Source organism: Rhinolophus sinicus, chromosome 5 (assembly GCF_057876585.1).
Source record: "Rhinolophus sinicus isolate RSI-liver-muscle chromosome 5, RSI-T2T, whole genome shotgun sequence".
In the NCBI taxonomy this organism is placed as follows: Eukaryota; Metazoa; Chordata; class Mammalia; order Chiroptera; family Rhinolophidae; genus Rhinolophus; species Rhinolophus sinicus.
The window spans coordinates 11,589,829-11,606,014 of record NC_142505.1 but is presented as its reverse complement, the minus strand read 5'-3'; the positions used below and the strand labels follow the sequence as shown (position 1 = coordinate 11,606,014).

The window sequence follows — 16,186 nt, the reverse complement described above, 5'->3', positions numbered from 1 at the left end:
ATACTGAAATCTTAACTTTTGGCATTTATGTGGCTATCTTAGATTTGTTCATGTTTTTGCCTTTCTGCTTACTATTACTTGGAGCCCTATGTCTGAACACATGAGGATAAAACCAAATCAAAAGTTTATGCTTTATATATGCCAGTTATCATCTTCTGTTCTAGTTCCTGATTATAATCCTAGCCACACTCTAACAAATACATGACACTGGTCAAAATGCAGAGAAAATATTGATGAATCAGCAAAAATGTATCGATACTGCTTACAGAATTCAGAGCACATAACTTCTTGATAATGAGTAAACCAAAGAAATGGGACAGGACTATTTCGTGATAAGAGAAATCCAAAACTTTCAGCCATCTAAGCTGTGATGAAATCACTGGGTGCAGCCTGGTGAGCCAGCCATCCTGGAGCCCCCAGGAATCCGTAGCACAACACACCATCACTGTGGCCTGGAGCTTCTACAAGAACCTCTGGATTAGCTGGCAGCTCTTCCATCCGCCCCATCGAAGGAGCGGGACCAGGAAACACCAGGGACGTGGAAAGCCATCTTTCTTTCCTGCTTCCGAAGACGGGTTATCTGACATCTACCTGTCTAGTCTTGCCATCTGCAGAACAGCTTTTCCAAAGTTGAAAGATCATCGCACTTAACTGCATCTTCTCCAAAGGTAGTATTTCAAACCCCCCCTCTGACCATAACCTTCTCTTGTTCCTCTTTGTGTGACACTTCGTCAACCTCCGAGGACCTTCTACTAACTGAACCCTTGACGGAGTCTCCCAATCAGTCAGCCCTTTCTTTTCTTTCACTTACTCCCTGCTTTGATCACAGCCCACCATCTACCTACCTATCTATCCAGCTTCGGCTTGCTTTCTCTCCCCTCCAGTCACACTGGTCTTCTTTCAGTCCTTCAAACTCTTTCACCCCCAGCAACAAGCTATGGCCCCCCTGCCTACATGGCTCCTCTCTCGTCCTTGCCGATGACCTCCTCTGTACGTTTCATAATTCACTGCAGTTTCCACCAACTTCCTTTAATTAAATCCCTCTACAATACTGTCTCATAGCATAGAATACATGGAGGCCCTTACCAATGGCAATTTTATAACATATTTTTTATTATCTGATAATGTTTGTCATCCCAGTAAATTAAAAACTACGTAAGGGCAAGGAGTACATCTGATTTGGCTCACCACAACATCTTCCCACTTCTGGACCCAGTTCCTGACATGAAATAAGTGCTTATTAATAATAGCAAAATAGACACATGTTTCTGTTGAAACTACCATTAAGACTTTACCCAGTTCTCTATAGCAATTCCTTGGTCCTTATTTTTCCCAAGGCCTTTTTTTTTAATTCTACTGTACTGTTTGAGGTGTTTGACATTTATACTGCTGGATTATATAAGAAGTAAAAACAAACAGCAACAAAAAACTTCTGCTTAAAAAAATATACCATGTACAAAATCAAAAGACAAATAAATTGGGGGAAAATATTTCCCCATTTGGTTCATCAATAGATGAATGAGTAACTAAGATGTGGTATATACACACAATGAAATATTATTCAGCGATAAAAAAGGCAGGAAAACCTGCCATTTGTAACAAGGACAGAACTTAAGGGTTTATCCAAAGTAAAACAAGCCAGACAGAGAAAAGTATATGCTGCATGGGATCACTTCCTGTGTTTCCCTGAAAATAAGACCTAACCAGAAAATAAGCCCTAGCATGATTTTTCAGGATGACATCCCCCTTATATTATATTATTCTATTATATTATAAGACCCGGTCTTATTTTACTATAATACTACAGGGTATTATATTATATTATATTATATTATATTATATTATATTATATTATATTATAAAGACCTTGTCTTATATTACAGTAAAATAAGACTGGGTCTTATATTAATTTTTGCTCCAAAAGACCATTAGAACTGATGGTCCGGCTAGGTCTTATTTGGGGGGAAACACAGTATACGTACATTGTTAAATAAAACAAGCAAAGTTCAAAATAGTATGCTTTTTATGTAACAAGAGAGAAATACAATCTATATTCATGTTTGCTGAAGGGATGCATAAGCAACTAATAATGCTTAATTCTGCATGATGGTGATCTGGGACTATGCAGGCAGTATACATAATACGGAATATTTTTCACATTTTGAATTTTCTGGTTTTGAACCATAAATATGAGTTATTTATTTGAAACTTAAATTTAAAGATTTTTAAAACATGAAGTAATATCACTGCCCTACAGAGCCAATTTTAAAAAAAAAATAGGTGATGTAATGCTCAGTTGCAAAAACGATAAATGTTGAGTGCAGGCAAAGACTAGCCCACTTCGCAAGATCTGTAGAGCTACACTTAATCTCAGTGTCAAGTGTCAGGCTGACTCTAAAAAGGAAGTAAACCAGCAACAGTACTACAGCATAACCCCAAAATATTATTATAGTCTTTGGCCCATTACGATTTCCACATATTTTTTCTTTCTTTCAGCAGCATCAATCTTTTAACTTGACAATATTAAGACAGAGTTATCAACCAAATCTGTATGTAATTCCCAGCTCTAATATTTTCTAATAGTGTGATTTTGAACAAATTTCTTAAACTCTTAAAGGCTTCAGTTTTTTAATTATAAAATTTCCTATCTTGTAGGACTGATGCGAGGATTAAATGAGATAATAGTCTGGGGCACGTGGTAAGTACTCAAGAAATAGTAGCTGCTATTAATTGTTACTGTTATTAATTATTAAAATTAACTTACTAATTGTTACCACCACCACACTCAAGATACCGCTTTCTTGAGTGCACAGATCTTAAAAGAAAATTCCCAGAACAGCCCACTCTGCTCTCATCCTACTTCTGACTCACAAGTGACCATGGTCAAAAGTCCTGCCTCCAGCTGCCCCTGCATCTTGGAGCATTACCTCAACTGATTAAAACGAGTTGGAGTATGACATCTTCTATAGATGGTATAGAAATATATGTCACTAAAACTTTTCTATACCTTTTCACAATCAAAAAATGTACACATTTTCTTAAAGGAAATAAAATATCAGGCCAGGTTTGTTTTAAATCAACATGCAGAATATACCATCATTTGTTTATTTACTTTTCTATACGACACGTTAGGGCTGGACTCAGCTTTAGTTCTTGATGCGGCCGTGAACACTGCAGTGTCTGTTTTCTGGTGTAGCAGGAGTTGCTAGGGGACACATACACACAGGAATGGAACCTCAAATATTCCACTTCACGACACTGCCCAACTCTTTCCCAAAATGGTGGTCCCGATTTACTTCCACCAGCAGTGTATGTGTTTCCTTTGAGTTACAACCTCATCAATGTATCTAGTAGCATCAGATTTAATTTTTATCCACCTAGATTTGTGGCCTTAATTTGGATGTTCATTATTATTAATATGGGAAGCATATTTTGATATTTCTTTGCTGTTTATATTCCCTCTTTTGTCAAATGCCTGTTCAGGTCTTTTGCTCATGCTCCCATTGAGTTGTTCATTTTTTGTTATTGATTTGTAGGCATTATTCAAATGGCCTACGTCTTTCCTCTTTCCCTTGTTTTTCCTGCTTTCTCTTTCTTTTCCTTTTTGTCTTTCTCATTGAACTCCTCAATCCACTGGAAACTGGTTTATCATATGAATTGAGAAAGAAATCCAATTCCACTGTTTTTCCAAGTGGATAACCACTTCCCTGGTACTATTTATTGAAAAGGTACTTCTAAAACTAAGGGTGAAGGAGGAGGGGCAAAATAACATATGCTTGGCAAAATCTGATTACAAAGCAGTTTGATCCCTAGATTAGATTTCTGCCCAATGACTCTAGGTGACTGTCAGTAGACTTGAATCCAGGTAGGAATCTGGAGATTTATTCTCTAGAGAAAGTAAAACAAAGTTTCTAGACAGGGAGAAAGCAGACCAAGTCAAAGAGGGGACTACCGAACAGAATAGGAGACTAAGTGAACATCATACAATGAATGCTGGGACTTCTGGTCCCCTTCCCCAGTGGGATCCCAGGACTCTGGCAGCCAGGTCCCTGCTTTGAGGGCTGATGACTGGAATGGTCTTCATGCACTTTGGTGAAAATGGCCCAAGAGAAACATCCTAGAGATGCTAAAGCTCAAGTTCACATTAAAAAAAAATTAAAAAAAAATGCCCATACAGATGACCTTAGTGTGAAGTTCAAACTCAACAAATTCACCCGTGCACTGAGAACTTCTAACACAAGATGTCATTCCCTCAACTCTTAATCTAGACCAGACAGAACACTACCAGTTATCTGAGAGTGTGGCTTCCTTGCTTGACATTGCATTTGCTGATATTCATCCATGTTCTTTTCCATTGCTGTGTAGTATTCCCAAGTATGACTACAATTTATTCATTTTGCCGTTCATGGACATTGGGCTGTTTCAATTTATCACTAGTGCTAAGCACATCATATGCTGGATGCATGTAAACATTTCTGTTGGATATATACTTGGAAATGAACTTGCTGGATCAGAAGACATGCCTAGATTCAGTTTAACAGGCACTGCTGATAATCAGTTTTCCAAAGTGATTATTATGACAACTTGCTCTCGAACAGGCAGGTATAAGAATCCCAGATGTTCTACGTCCTTGCCAAAATTCGATATTATCAGGCTTATTAATTATAACCATTCTGGTGGATACCCACTGGTATCTCATTGTAATCAAACTGATGACTAATTAAGGTTATGCATCTTTTCATGTGTTAAACAGCCATTTGGAGATAACCACTTTTGTAAAATGGCGGTTCAAGTCCTGTGTTCATTTTTCTATTGGCTTATCTGCCTTCAGTTCTTTACATACTTTAGTTAAGAGCCCACTGTCAATTTTATGTGTGGCACATAAACACCTTCCCCTACACTATGGCTTGTCTTACTCCTCTCTTAAGGATGCCTTTTTATGAACAGAAGTTCCTAACTTTAAGGTAATCTAATTTATCAATACTTTCCTTTATGACAGTGTTTTTGTGTCCTGTTAAAATGTCTGATCTACTCCAAGATCATGAATATATCTGCATTTGTTATACACCAGGAAATTTAAATTTAAATTTTTACATTTAAATGTGCAACCTACCTGAACTGGCTTTTTTGTACACTGTAACATAGAGGTAAAAGTTTTCTTTTTTTTTCCTATAGTGCCATCTGAAATGATCCAGCTCCAATTACTGTAAAAAATCATCATTTCCCCACACTTTCCCCCATGTCTCCTCTGCTCTTCTCCATCCTCTTATCTCTCTATAATCTCAGATGACTCCAGTATATTAATTCTCTATTCAGTTGTGTCTAATATGCTGCTGACACTATCCATTGAGTTTTTACTTCTAGTTACAGTGTTTTTAAGTTTTAGAATATCCATTTGTTTGTTTTTTATACTTCTAACCCTGTACTGAAATTTTTCCATCTTTCACATACCTCAAATATATGAATCAGTTATTTTAAATTCTATATCTGATAACTCCATGGTCTGTAATATCTGTGGATACAGTTATCTTATTTGCTTTTCTTTTTATCATATCATCTTATCTCTTCATAGGCTTGATTACTTTCTATTGAGTGTTAAGAGTCTCTATATGAAAACTGGAAGGCTATTTTGAGGCCTAGGATTAGACTTTTCTAGACAGAACTGACATTTGCTTTTGGGGAGCAGCTGGGGTATCAGTAAGTCGTGGTCACCTTAATCCAATCAGAGAATGAGATGATTCAAAAGTGGGCTCCTTTCCCTGTTCCGGGGAAATCCTCGCATTGAAATAACAGATATCCCAGAAACAGAGAAAATGGAAATGTTTGTCATTGGGAAGTCAGGGTATCCAAAAGAAATTCCACCAAAACGTACACAGTATAAATAGTCCTGGGGATGTGATGTACAGCGTAGAGAATGAGTCAGTAATGTTGCAACAACTATGCGTAGTGCCAGGTGGGTACTAGACTAACTGGGGGAATCACTGCATAAATTATATCAATGTCTAACCACTATGCTGTACATCTGAGACTAATATAATATTGATTGTCAACTTTAACTGAAAAAATAAATAATTTTTAAAAATCGGGGGGGACAAAAGCAAACTCACACTTGTCTATAGGGAGTCAATTTTTCTCTAAACTATGTTATCCATGACAAAATAGTTCGTAATATCTTTAAGGCAAAAACTACTCAAATAGTTTTCAAACACTAGTACAGGCTGTTAAGACATAAGAAAATATCCATTACCTCTGTTGAGAGAAATAAAAGACTGGTGGGATCCATAACAATATAAAACTGACTCTAGAATGATCCTCCATTTCTCCCTTCTGGAATGCTCTCCCAATGCTTTCCCATTACAGGATGTGTTTACACAGGCTACAGAATAAATTCACTTTACCGACCAGAGAACATTAGTTACTAAAAGGATTCACAGTCTATGAAGGAAATAAAATGTGGAAACATTTGAGCGTAGTGTCCATAAACACTTTACAGCTGTTCTACAACAAAACTTCACGATATTTCTTAGTGCTCTACAAGGGTAGCAAGTTAAAAAGATCAATAATCTGAACAGTAATCCAAGTAAACCACAAATAAATAAGATCTATTCTTTCTCCCCCATTAGCTTTAATAGGATTGTTTCTCCCCAGAACATGTCTGTTTCCCAATCTACTGCCTCACTGATCTCTATGATTCATTCCCATTACCCTTACCAAAATTTTCTCACTCCCATTTCTGTAGGAATCCTTATGCTCACTCCACACACCTCCACCTTTATGCCTCCCTCACCTGCCTTCTAGTAACCCTCCTGCTGTACCTCCGTGCTTCTGTGGCCAAACTTGCCATGTCCTTTATTTCTACTACATACACTAGTGCAGCACCTGTTGTAAAATGAGCTCGATGAGAACAAGGATGACGACATTCACTTATTCATTCAATAAATACTTACAGTGTCTACTATGCACTAAGCATTTTTCTAGTTGATGGGACTACAGCTCATGGCAAATGAGCAAGTGGGAAGAAAGACAATTAACAAACAAATAAGTAGAAAATAGTTCCGTGGTGTTAAGTCCTATTGAGAAAATTAAAAAGTAAGACAATTAGTCACTTGTCAGAGAAGGGTCTCTGACAGGATGTCATGCAAACAAAGATCAGCAATAAAGCAGCAGAAGCAATGGTGAAGCAAGGGCCAAACAGGCCAGGCAGGTGGGAAGATACACACAACATCCCAAAGGCAGGAACACGGGTGGTGTGTTCCTGTGTGGCTGGAGCACAGCGAAAGAAGAGATCAGAAAGCAAACCAGGTTCCAGAGCTTGCAAGACATTGGAGGCCCCGGTAGGAACCTGGAATTTTACTCAATGAGGAGTGGCATGATCTGATTTGTGGCTAAAATCAGCACTCTGGAGATTGCGAGGAGAGCCAACTAGAGAAACATAAGAAGACCAGGGAAGAGGCAACTGTAATCGCTCAGGAGAGAAATTACGGTGATAGTATGGAAATGGTGTGGATTGAGGAGATTCTGCATATCGTCTGAAGGTATAAATAATGAGACTTGCTATTGATTGGATATGAAAGGAAGAGAGAAACCAAGAATAACTCCATGCAACTACCCAACTGGAAGAACAGAGTTGCCATTGATTGAGACGAGTGAAAGCTGCTGGGATAGCAAGTCTGGGGTAGAAAAATCACTATTAGACATGGAAGTGCAGCTATGTTGGCCATTGATATGCAAGTCCGAGTTCAGAGGAAAGGTCTGGACTGGTGGCTTTAATCTGAAAGTGATCCTTGGGCAGATGGTATTTAAGGTCATTCAACCAAGTGAGATCACGTGAGGAGTGCCAGCCTTAGGACTGAGTCATGGAACCACTACTACCACCGAGGCTAGAAAACGGAAGAGGATGAGCAGAGGAAATTGAGAAAGAGTGACTAATGAAGAATGAAGAAAACCCAAAAAAAGCAGCCTGGCTGCCAAGTAGGGAGACTTCAAGAAGATGACAGTAGACTTCTAATTTCTGTTAAAGGTGAGTTAGGTTATTCAGACAAACCTGCCTACCATAAAAAAACAACAATGAAAAGTGCTGAATAAAATATACATCTACTTAACATATAATTACATCAAATTATGTAGATTACAAATAAATACAGGAAAAATGCCTTAGACAACTGTCTACTATTATACAAGAACTTGTGGTTCACAAAAAATTTTCAGTGAAAGCATCATACACTGGGTATAAAAAGTGCTGTCTCTGAAGCAATTTAAAGGGAAAAGAAGATGATATACTCTGAAATACTGTGTCAGATGATGCAGAAGAAACTCAAGGAACTGATGGCATGCTGTGACGACATGTAAATGAAATAGTTTAAAAAGTTGCATGTGGAGTGTTGAAATAAATTTTATGAAATGCCATAACGAAAAAATTCTACATCAGCATATTCTTGTACATGTCATTGAAGTACATATGTGTAACCACAGTAACAAATTAAATATTACAGCCACAGCTGGACATTTGTATAGTTCACCAAATTCCTAAAAAATGTATATATTCACCATGGTCCCACAAAAAAAGTCCTTTTGGAACTTCTATTGAACTAGGCTTTCATACTATAATCAGGATGGACCTGAAGTCAACTAACCCCAAGATATTCTCATCAGATTATTCTAGCTTCTGTATGGAAAATGAATTATGGGCGGGGCGGGGTGGGTTGCAAGACGAGAAAAGGGAGGCCAGTTAGGAGGCTAGTGTCATAGCAGGGAAGAGATGCTATTGGCTTGGACCAGCATAGGAGCAGTCTTGACGGAAAAGAAATGGATAAATGGGGGTGGAGAGAGCTTTTTTGGAGAAAGAGTCAATATGATTTGTTTATGAATTCGATTGAGTGATGAGAACAAAAATAACATGGGTTACTCTGGGGTTTGGGCTTGAATAACTGGATAAAGAAAGCTACTGAGTGTTTTTGTGTGTTGTTGAGATGGGGGAGTTTGGAAGCGGAGATGGAATTAGGAAGCAGATTTGTTTTGTTTATGTTACCTTGAAGATTCTTCTTGGGCACGCCACCATATATATATATATATATATATATATATATATATATATATATATATATATATATATATATATATATATATAAGCCTATGGTGGGAAAAACGTCATATAGACGCGTATCAGCATATAGGTGGTATTCAAAGCCACTGGAGTAGAAGAAATCACCTTAGGACAGTGATGACAGAGGAAAAACAAAGAGGGACCAGGATGATGCAGAAGAGGGGGGATCAGCAAAGAGACTGAGGTGGGAAGAGAAAAGAAATGCATGTTAAGTTCCCGCTATGAGCCCTATGACTACCAAGAAATTCTGGTTCGAGTTGGCAAGTTGAACCCAAGCATTTCACTTCCCTTTTTTGCATATTCCCACAAGAAATCTGTACTAGCCCTAAAAACAGGAAACTACCATTCACAGCTAGAACCTTCAAATAATTTCCTAAAAGTGATGGTGCAGATATAAGTGGATTGAGGGAAGACCCAAACACCCATGAAGGAAACAACTGCCTGGGAAGTAGGCAGAACCCTTGCCGCCCCCTGAACTCTAAATGGCAGGGGAGCAAGACAAGCGCAGACTTAGGAGCTGATAAGAAGAGGTGAGTTTCTGACATCTATGAGAACTTTATTTAAATGAACTGCATACCAGAAAGCCTGGCACAAACCCATGCTAACTAAAAGGACAGGGATCACAGGGAAACTGCAGGAAGGAAAGTTTTTAAAGCAAAGGAATGACTCAGATGAAAGTGCCATTTGAGGAATATTAATCTAATAGTGGCGTAGATAAAGGATTGGAGAGAAGAAGCCAGACAGGTAATTAGGAGTCACATGTGTGCAGGTAAAAACTGTTTCCCTGAAAAATAAGACCTAATCAGACCAACAGCTCTAATGAGTCTTTTGGAGCAAAAATTAATATAAGACCCAGTCCTATTTTAATATAATGTAAGACCAGGTATAATATAATATAATATAATATAATATAATATAATATAATATAATACCCAATCTTATATAAGACCTGGTCTTATATAACATAAAACCAGGTATAATATAATATAATAAATATAATACTGGGTCTTATATTAATTTTTGTTCCAAAAGATGCATTAGAGCTGATGGTCCAGCTAGGCCTTATTTTCGGGGACACATGGAAGGAGAAACAGAAAGGAACTCAAGCGAGCAGAACGGACTGCCCAGAAATGGTATGATTAGGAGACAAGTGATGGCGGCATCCTTGAACGTATCCACAAGGGCAGGGTTTGGCTCCTGCTTGTTTGAAATGATGCTGTGTTCGGTTGTGGCCGAAAGCTTTGAAGGACTGCTTGGCCTCTCCTTTCTTCCATGGAGCTTTTACCATCCAAACAGAACAGGTTTGGTAGAATATTAGTTAGGTTGAGTCTTGCTTGCCTTCACTTGGTCACCTTTGTATGAATCCAATGGTTTTGGTTTTTTGTGGTTTTGTCCTTTTTAAATGGTTTTAAGCTGATATTCATGAAGAGCAGTGAGTACCTAGAACTCAGCCACTAATGAAAGGAAATCCCATTTAAGAAGGTGCATTTCTATACCAGAGCTGTGTCATACCATCCTTTGGGCCCTCTGCTGGAAAAGTAAAATCCAGTCTCAAATAATGCCTTTTTAAATTGTATCCTCTAGTAAGACAGTACTGTATCACACCTCTGTGAATGGAAAGTATCTGATACCTGCTTTATGATACACAATAGTGGCCATGCTTTATCAGAGCTGTTTTTAATGACGCTATTCTAGAACATTTTCTTTCCAGACGATGACTGAGAAGCTAATAAAAACAAAAACTGGTGCCAGGTACCACAACAGTAACAGAACTTGACTGTTTCCTGGGGTTTTGTTTTTCATCTTTTTTGTTGTTGTTTTAATGGAGTGTGCTGGATATCTCTATAATGTTGTTCAGATGACTGCAAAGCCTGGAAAAGCTGTTGTTGCTATTGACGCATAACATCCTGTTATTGGTCTTTTTATATAAATAAATATGTATATACCCATATGTATATATAATTTGAATTTTTGGAAACTTTAACTGTGCTGTCAACTTTGGAAAAAGTTTCCCAGTTGGACCATGTTGCGTTGCCATTTACAGAAATAAATAGCCACATTGGTCTAGAAACATTAAACATAAGTTTGTCTAGTTGTACAGGGGTAACATACCGTATTATATATGTAAGGTCCTATCTACGCGAGTTTGATTACAGAAACTAAGAAAGTATTCTCTATATAATGTGGCAAAAAAATAATAAATAAATAAATGAACTGTGTACTAGAAACCCCGGCACAAAAGCCATGCTAACTAAAAGGAGATGGATCAAAGGGGGACCTCAGGAAGGAAAGTTTTTCAAGCAAAGAATGACTTGGATGAAAGTGGCATTTGAGGAATATTCATCTAATAATGGCATAAAGTATTAGAGAGAGGAAGCCAGACAGGCACTTAGGAGTTACGAGTGTGCAGGTGAAAAGGAGAAACAGAAAGGCACTCAAGAGAGAAGAACGGACTGCCCAGAAATGGTGACGAGAGACAAGATTCCAACACTCTGTTGTTGAGCGAACAGCACATTTGCATATGGGAAGTCAATCATATGGGCGTTAGAAATGGATAAGCCACACTACTGACCTAACTTATTCCGGCTCCTCCTGGGAGATGCCATCATGCATATAAGCCCCCCCTCCATTTCTACCCCCTTGGACACCCCCACTCCCTTTGCACTCTACTGCACTCACTGTACCCCACCAATGGACCGCTCCGCTGTCTATTTCTACTGCAGATCTCCCCACGTGCAGTATGCTACTGGGATAAGATGGCAACTGGATGCCCACCCCATTTGGATCCCTCCTGGACAACTTCACAACTGGTTCCTTGCCCTAACCTACACTGTTGCCAGAGAATCAAACAGCACACTTTTCTGTGCTCACTTCACTCTAAGCCCACTTTAATCTATCACTGCACCTTCTTTGACTCATAGCTGTTGTTTTCATCAAGCAGGAAAAACTTGTACTTTAAATATAAGGTGCACTTTTCCTCTCTTCCATCTGCCCATCAGAACCCTCAGCAAACTCACCATCCCATCCAATACTTCTATTTGTGATTAAATCTATTATCTCTCAGCTTACGGTAGTCAGGTGACAAGTGGAGCTTGGGTCCCAATTCAAATTAGAGTGACCCAGCGTATCTACAGACCTACCTGGATTATTTATTCAGTTCCTAAATGTACAACTGGAATAGACATGCTTAGCAAGGAGCAGAATCTATACATTTGCTATCTGATCAGAGCAGTGAGGGCTATGACGGTAAGAAGGGGAAAATGGAAGTCCCTGGACATGTCCCTTCTCTAACGACACAGTAACCCATATCAGCAGAAAACCAAATTATAGAAATTAACACCAACAGCCAAAAATTGAGAGGTGGAAGGGTGACAAAATCTATTATCTCCCCATTTAAGTTGTCTATATGGCCTGGGCAGAATCTTAGAAAATGACTGTGATGGATCTTGAATGACTGTGGATCATCCAAAATATAAACAGGTTGTGACTCCAATTGCTGCTGCAACTTAAGATTTAGTATCTCTTCTGGAGCAAATCAACTTTGCCCTGGCATCTCCGTTGCTGTTGACCTGCAAAGGATTTTTCTGTGCATCAATTTGAAAAATCCACCAGCATGTGTCCGCTTTTACTCATCAGAGTGAACAGTAAATATTCAGTCTTGCCTTTGAGCTATGCCAGCTCATCTTGATGTCCCAGCAAATGTCACACCTGTACCGTACTATGATGCAATTAAGCTGATTGGACCTGAGGAACAGTTAGTAGCAAATAAGACAGCGGGCTTAGTAAGACACATGAGAGGTAGATAAACCCCATAAAAATCTATGGGCTGCTAGTCCTCCGTGAAGTTTCTAGGACTCGATGGTCAAAGCATGTCGGGACATCCCTCCAAGTCAAAGACAGGTCATTGCATCTTCTACTGACTGTGACCATAAAAGTAGGCCTTTGTGAACTTAGGAGGCAGTACATACCACCTTTGAATGTGTCCCAGCTCATTTTCTGAGGAATCCATAACCCTGCTAGGTTTGAATGGAGCTGGAGTGAAGAAACGCTCTGCTACAATCCCGACCTGCAGTGTAAGCTGCTCTGCCACGTGGGCCTTCTGACCAACAGATGTAGTAACACTCAGAGTGACTGTGAAAAATAGGAGTGCTATATGGAGCCCTGGAGAAGCACCAATAAGTAATCACAGCACAGAGCTTTGGGGTTGCTAGGGTCTGAAGGTTTGTGTCTGCCCCAAAATTCATATGTTGAAATCCTAGCACCCAAGGTGATGATGTTAGGCATGATTAGGTGATACGTGGAAGGTGATTAGATCATGAAGGTAGTGTCCTCATGAATGACATTAGTGCCCTTATAAAATAGAGATTCCACAGAGCTCGCTAGTCCCTTCCTCCATGTGAGGATACAACGAAAAGTCTGCGACCCAGAAGAGGGCCTTCATCCCACCATGCTGGCACCCTGATCTCAGACTCCCAGCCTCCAGAACTGTGAGAAATAACTTTCTGTTGTTTATAAGCTACTGGTCTGTGGGATTTTGTTACAGCAGACGGACTAAGACTGGGCTTTAGAGCAAAGCACATTCTCATGGGCAGATTGCTATTCTTTTGAGAAGCACCTCCTGATACACAATAAGCACATGACAACTGACATCACATGACCCACGACCTGAATTAGCTATTCCTAATCTGACACACCAAGCCACTAGGTTGGGCATGCACAGCAGTAATCCATCATCAAGTGGATTGATCAATATGAGACTGAGCTTGGAAATGTCCAGAATGGACTACTCAGCTGCATGAGTAGGTGGCTTAGATTCCTTCTACACATACTCTTCTGTATTGCCTCCCCGCTCTTGAACCTGATTAAGATTTATGACCAGCTGACTGAAGAGGAGAAGCACTGAGCCTGATTAGTGACTGGTTCAGTACAACGTGGTAGCACCAAATCGAAGTAGACTGCAGCAGCACTACTCACCAACTCAGAAGAGTTCCTGAAGAGGAAATCCTCCCAGTGAGCAGAACTTCAAACAACACAATTTCTTGTACCCTGTGTTTAAACTGAGATATGTCTAGAAGTACAGATGTATGCTGATTCACCGGCACTGGCTAATAGCTTGATAGAATGGTCAGGGAATTAGAAAGAACAAGATTTGAAGACTGGTGACAAGAAATTCTGAGGAATGGGTACAAAGCATGAAGACAACTGTGCACCATGTGGATACCCACTAAACAGCATCCACGTCAGAGGAGACTCTCAGTCAGAGGAGGCACATGTCAGTCAAGACTTTCTCAGCCACCCTAGGGCTCGCTCAGTGGGCCCAAGTGCAAAGTGGTCAAGGTGGCGACCATGGAGGATATGCAGAGGCTCCGCAAAAGAAATGCTCCTCATCTGGGTACTGCTACTCCAGCCGACGGGGTAAAGCCCCAGCGTGGCCCCATTTCCCGGGGTGACCAATTAGTCATCTAACAACAAGTTGGTTTATGGAAGAAGCAGTCCACTCTCCTCACTGGAATAGTTACGTATCCTGGAAATGGACTTGCTTTCCCTGCCCGTAAGCTTCTGCCAGAGCCACTAAGAATAGACTTAAGAAATGCCTTATCACCTCGGTAATCAATATAACACTGTATTTGATCAAGGAACTTATTGATAGCACAAGAGGTGTGGTAAGGTGCTTAGGCCCATGAAATTCACCCATCTCAGCAAGTACTCCATCGCCCAGAAGCAACTGGCTTGATTGAAAGAAGAAATGGCCTATTCAGTCATGGTGCCAGCTGGGCAACAACAATGAAAAACTGGGTTCTATCTCACAACAGTGAAGCATACGTTTGAATCAGCAAACAAAACATATCGTATGCTTTTGTCTCTCCCATAGTCGAAACACACAGGTCTGGGAATCAAGAGGTAAAAGAAGGAGTGACCACCTCTCACCTCTCACTCTTACACCTAATAACCCACTCACAGGATTTTTCTCCCAATCTCCATGACCCTGGTTCATTCCGAGGAAGGTAAGTTTCCACCAGAGGACACAACTCCATTTTTGAAAATGAAGATGGTTGCTCTATTAGTTAAGAGTGAGTGATAGTACCAATGGCATTTTTCACAGAATCAGAATAATCCTAAAATTTATATGGAACCATAAAAACCCCAAATAGTCACAGCAATCCTGAGAAAGAAGAACAAAGTGGAAGTATCATGCTACCTGCTACCAAATTATACTCCAAGGCCACAGTAATCCAAACAGCGTGGTACTGGCATAGAAACAGACACATAGATCAATGGAACAGAATAGAGAGTCTAGAAATAAACCCACGCCTATATAGTCATTTAATCTATGACAAAGGAAGCAAGAATTTACATTGGAGTAAAGACAGTGTATTCGATAAATGGTGCTTGGAAAACTAGACAGAAAAATGGAACTAGACCATCTTCTCAAACCATACACAAGAATAAACTCAAAATGGATTAAGACTTAAATGTAAGACCCGAAACCATAAGGCTCCTAGAAGAACATATAGGACGTAAACGCTCAGACATTATCCTTAGTCATGTTTTTATTGATATATCTTGTCAGGCAAGGGAAACAAAAGAAAAAATAAACAAATGGGATTACATCAAATTAAAAAGTTTTTCTCACAACAAACGAAACCATCAACAAAATGAAAAGACATCCTACTGAATGGGAGAAGATATTTGCCAATGATACATCTAAAAAGGGATTACTTTCCAAAATTTATAAAAAACACTCATATAACTCAACACTAAAAAAAAATCCAATTAAAAAATGGGCAGAGGACCTGAATAGACATTTCTCCAGAGAGGACATACAGATGACCAACAGACATATGAAAAGATGCTCAACATAACTAATCATCAGAGAAACGCAAATAAAAACCACAATGAGATACCACTTCACTCCTGTCAGAATGGCCATCATTAATAAATCAACGAACAACAAGTGTTGGTGAGGATATGGAGAAAAGGGAACCCTTGTGCACTGTTGGTGAAATTGCAAATTGGTGCAACTACTATAAAAAACAGTATGGACGTTCCTCAAAAAAATTAAATATAGAAGTACCTTATGAC

General features: G+C 39.3%; 1 protein-coding gene across 3 annotated transcripts in view; it reads right to left on the bottom strand.

Moving 5' to 3' along the window:
* Positions 1-16,186, bottom strand: part of ULK4 (unc-51 like kinase 4) — a 406,057-nt gene that overhangs the window by 269,822 nt on the left and 120,049 nt on the right. The window lies entirely within an intron of this gene.